This window comes from Chenopodium album, chromosome 24 (genome assembly GCF_948465745.1).
Source record: "Chenopodium album chromosome 24, dcCheAlbu1.1, whole genome shotgun sequence".
In the NCBI taxonomy this organism is placed as follows: domain Eukaryota; kingdom Viridiplantae; phylum Streptophyta; class Magnoliopsida; order Caryophyllales; family Amaranthaceae; genus Chenopodium; species Chenopodium album.
In genome coordinates, this window is record NC_137857.1 from 18,294,356 (window position 1) to 18,299,092 (window position 4,737).

The 4,737-nt window shown below is 40.0% G+C and overlaps 1 pseudogene; it reads left to right on the top strand.

The window, feature by feature from the left end:
• The first annotated feature begins 4,348 nt into the window (after window positions 1–4,348).
• On the top strand, window positions 4,349–4,447 carry LOC145612786 (small nucleolar RNA R71; annotated as a pseudogene).
• The last annotated feature ends 290 nt before the right edge of the window (window positions 4,448–4,737 follow it).

Consider the following 4,737-nt stretch of genomic DNA (forward strand, 5'->3'; position numbering starts at 1 on the left):
CACGTCTGAGATCTTAGCCCTGTTGGTGATAAACTCATTACCACCGGAGATGTCTTCCCACCATGAGTTTTGATCATATTCCGGGAAGATGAAGTGTTCAACGTTGACAATATCCCCATGGGGATCAAAATCCAAAGCGGCGTTGAACTCTTCCAAAGATTGGTCAAAGATGTGGTTGAACAACTGGAAACGCACCCTATATACCCCTCCTACGGGTACAAGCTCTAAGGTAGTCAAGAACTCCAAAGTAGGCTCCTTATAGGTGCGGTAGGCATCAGCGATGAAAGAACCCAATCTGAGATTTAAAAGCAACGACCGCACATCATTATCAATCCCCAACTTCAGCGTATCGGGTTGGAAGTAGTGGCGGGTTTGTTTTAGGGTTCTTTCATCTTTCAGATTTTGGTAAAAGGTCTTTTGTTTATCGGTGAAATTTTTCTTTTTGGGAAGAGAGGTTGGAGGTCGTGTTTGAGTGGAGGAAGGGTTGGAAGTACTAGGCCTAGAAGATGTACTAGGCCTAGAGGAGGTACTTGGGCGAGGAGGTTCATCGATACTAACATCGGTTTTTCGCTTTTTGGTGAGTTTCTTGAGGTATTTAGACATTGTGAGAGGTTAAGAAGATCACCAAACAACCAACAAGTAGCAAAACCAATGAACCAAGAGCACCACACCCAAATTCACCACTTACTACCAAAATCACCAAACTCCAATTTCACAATTCTTTTCAATCAAACCAATTCCAAACCAATCAACAATATCAATGATCCAAGAAAAACTCCTTTTCAACAATCCAAGAGCAAACACAAGACCAATACCAAAATCACCATATACTACCAATGTTCCAAAAATCCAACTCACAAGAATTCAACCAAAATTGATGAGAATCACTACAAAATCAGCAAACAACACAATGTTATGCAAAATCAATCAACAAACATCACCAAATCACAACCAAAATCAAGATCAAGCATCAAAAATCACAAAATCAATACTACACTATTCATGCTCATACAAATTTGTAATTCATGCAAATTTATGATATAATTGGCAAAATTAAAGCAAGGATTAGTGATTATACCATAAAAGAAGCAAGATTAACCAATTTCGAGCAAGCAATTTGAACTCCTAACAAAAGCCCCAATTTTCGGCCACCAAGAGTAGGAGAGAGAGTGAGTGAAATTTGGGTCAATTTGTAAGGAATTTGTAGTGTAGTAAGGTTTGTAAGTGATTTTGAGTGAGAATGGAGTGATTTTAGTGAGGATTTGAGTGATTTTTGATGGTGAATAATGGAGAACAAGGTGCGCACAAAGGAGGGTTTGAATGAGAGTGTGCGTGAGGAAGATGAGGAAAGTGAGAAAATGAAGGGAAAAAGGAGGAAAGAGGAGGTATATGGCCGTCAAGCCCATGTGCGGCCGCATAGAGCTGATGTGCGCCCGCACACGCAGGCTGTGCGCCCGCACATCCCTGTGCGTGCCCCTTCCTTCCTTTTTCTCAAAAATTTGATACTTTCTGCCTATTTTGGTGCGCACATGAATCATGATGGTGATGAGGAACAACATAGGAAGTAGCTAAAATCATTTTCAAAGTCCTCAAAGTTGAAAATTCATGTGCACACCACAAAAATTCACTAAGTATCAATTTCCTCCAACTTTCAAAATATGAATTTCCTATCTTACCTCTCTAAAATTCTTACCCTTTTACCTCAAATTCCGACTAGAATCGAACAAAATATGATTTGTGCCATGAACACCTTCCATCCATCATGCATACTTGTTGAATTCCAATCCCGCAAACGGACATCCTAAAAATCCAAATAAGTAGAAAAGTAAAAGAAAGGACCAAGTAATAAAAGAAACAAAAATGAGAAAATTCAAAAATCAAAGAGAAAGGTTAGAAACTCCGGGTTGCCTCCCGGGAAGCGCTTGCTTAAGGTCCTAAGCTCGACCTTTCCTCCTAATCATGGAGGATCAAAGAACACCACCTTCTTCAAGGTGGTTGATAGAGTAAATTCTTCTTCAACCTTGGGCAACTTCTCATTATTTCTTGATGAAACTCTCACAAAATTCTTTTCAAATTCTTCTTTTTCACTTCTCAACTTCTTCCTTTTCCTTGCTTTCTTCGAGTCACGGGCCTTTTTCTTAGGCTTGACTTCAACATCCTTAATCATGGAAGCTTTCTCTTCCTCATGAGAATTAAGCTTGAACCAATTTGGAAACCCAATATCTTTCTCATCCATTGGCTTTTGAATCACAAATTCCTCTTCACTAACATCATTAATACTTGCACAAACATCATCAACAATCTCAAAAACATTGTTAGTAGAAGAATCAATCATGCACATACCATCAATGGAACGAGAAAGACTAGCACATGCGATATCTTGGACACAAGATAAAGACTCATGCATTGGTTTCAACTTAAAACTCTCTTCTAATTTCCCACACCTCAAAGTAATTTGACCTCCTTTGACATCTATTAAAGCTCCCGAGGTAGCTAAGAAAGGTCTCCCTAAAATGATTGGAATATGTTCATCCTCCTCAATCTCTAAAACAACAAAATCCACGGGAAAGACAAACTCTCCAATCCTTAAAGGGACATCATCAACTCTTCCCTTAGGAAGCTTAATAGAACGATCGGCCAATTGAAGTGTTATCTTAGATGATTGAAGCTCACCTAGATCAAGCCTTTTGAAAACCGAAAAGGGCATAATACTCACACTAGCCCCTAGATCACACAAAGAATTCTCGAAAACCATTTCCTTGATTTGACAAGGGATTGAAAAATTCCCCGGATCTTCCATCTTCTTTGGAAGTTCACCATGGATAAGAGCACTAAAGCACTTCCCTCCTTCCACCGAACTACCCTCATCAAAATCCTCCTTCTCCTCTAAGATCTCCTTAAGAAACTTGGAGTACTTAGGCATGTCGGGAATTGGCTCGGTAGGGGGTGTAGAATCATGAACATCCTTAAGAACTTCAAGGAACTTCCCAAATTGCTCATCCATTTTGAATCTCAAATATTTTTGGGGATATGGTAGATCGGGAAATCTCTCTATCTCACTCATCTTTTCACCAACACACTCTTCTCTTTTGTCAACCTCACAATAGATTTCCTTAGACTCAACCCTTTCCACTTCATTCTCCTTAGCACCACTCTCATCTCTTCCCTCTTTTGAACAAGAAACTCCCTCATCAAAATCATTTCCACCACTTGTGGCAATAGAGTACACGGGTTTCTTTGGTTCAACACCTTGGAAAGGCAAAGATGAAGGACTAGCAAAATCCTTAATAGTGCTTGCTAATTGGGTAATTTGAGTCTCAAGCATCTTATTGTGGGTCATCATCTCATTGAATTTCTTATCACTAACCGCCATATAGGTGTTAATGATCTTAGTTTGATTATCAATCAACTCTTCCAAAGTAGTCCTAGGAGAAGAAGGTTGTGAATAGGAATTTTCACCTTGAGTCTTTGGAACAAAACCGGGTGGGGGACCTCTTTGAGCATTGTTTTGAAAATTTCCCCTTCCTTGATTGTTCCAATTACTCCTATTTTGATTTGAACCATAACCTTGATTATGGTTACCACCACCATGATTATGGTTTCCATTACCTTGGTTATGATTACATAACCTTGGTTTTGATTACCATAATTATGATTTTGATTACCATAGTTTTGGCTTTGATTTTGGCTACTATAACCTTGGTTATGGTTACCACGAGAACCTTGATTCCCTTGGTTCCTATAACCACCATTGTGATTATAGTTGTCAAAATTGCCTTGGTTTTGGTAATTCCTATTCCATTGGCCTTTTTGATTATCAAACCTTTGAACATTGTTGTTTGACACAAAATTAACATGTTCACACTCATTGTTGTCAAATTCATCAACACATTCATTAGGACAAACACTAGAGTCATGATCATACGATCCACATGCATCACAAAACAAGCAACCCAAAGGCATATTATTTGAAGAGGGAGGGGGTTGAGAGTTAGAAGGAGTACCTCTCCCCTTAAATTGGGAGGGAAGATTAGAAGCTTGAGAAGAGGAAGAAGTGCTCTCCAACTTAGCTTTGATTGCGGTGACCTCCTTTCCTAAATTTGTCATTTGGGAGGAAAGGTTGTTGATTGCATTGAGATGGTCCACCGAATACAATGAAGATTGCTTGCTTGAAGAGTCCCTCTCCCCATCTTGCCAATCCCTATAATATGTCACCACGTCCTCAATGATGTCCACAACTTCTTCTTCGGTTTTGTTCATGATAGGGCCCCCGGCTCCTCCATCAAGGCATGACTTGCCTTGGGGACTTAAACAGCCATAGAAGATTTGGATCACTTGGTATGTGGGGATTCCGTGGTGAGGGCACTCCCTTTGATACTCTTTGAATCTCTCCCATGCTTCATAAAGGCTTTCACTCGGCCTTTGCTTGAACCCTTGAATCAAGGCTCTTGCCTCCGTCGTCTTCTTTTGGGGATAGAAACGGGACAAGAAAGCCTTTGTAACATCGTCCCAAGTTCTCAAGGAGTTGGGCTTCACCTCTTTGTCTAGCCACTCCAAAGATCTTCCTATTAGAGAGAAAGGGAACAACTTGAGGCGAATGAATTCTTGAGAGACCCCATTGACTTTGATGGTGTTGCAATATTTTTCAAATTCTTTTAGATGGTTCAATGGGCTCTCATTCTTAGCCCCACTATATTACCTTCTCTCAATCAAGGTGATCATTGCCGGCCGGATTTC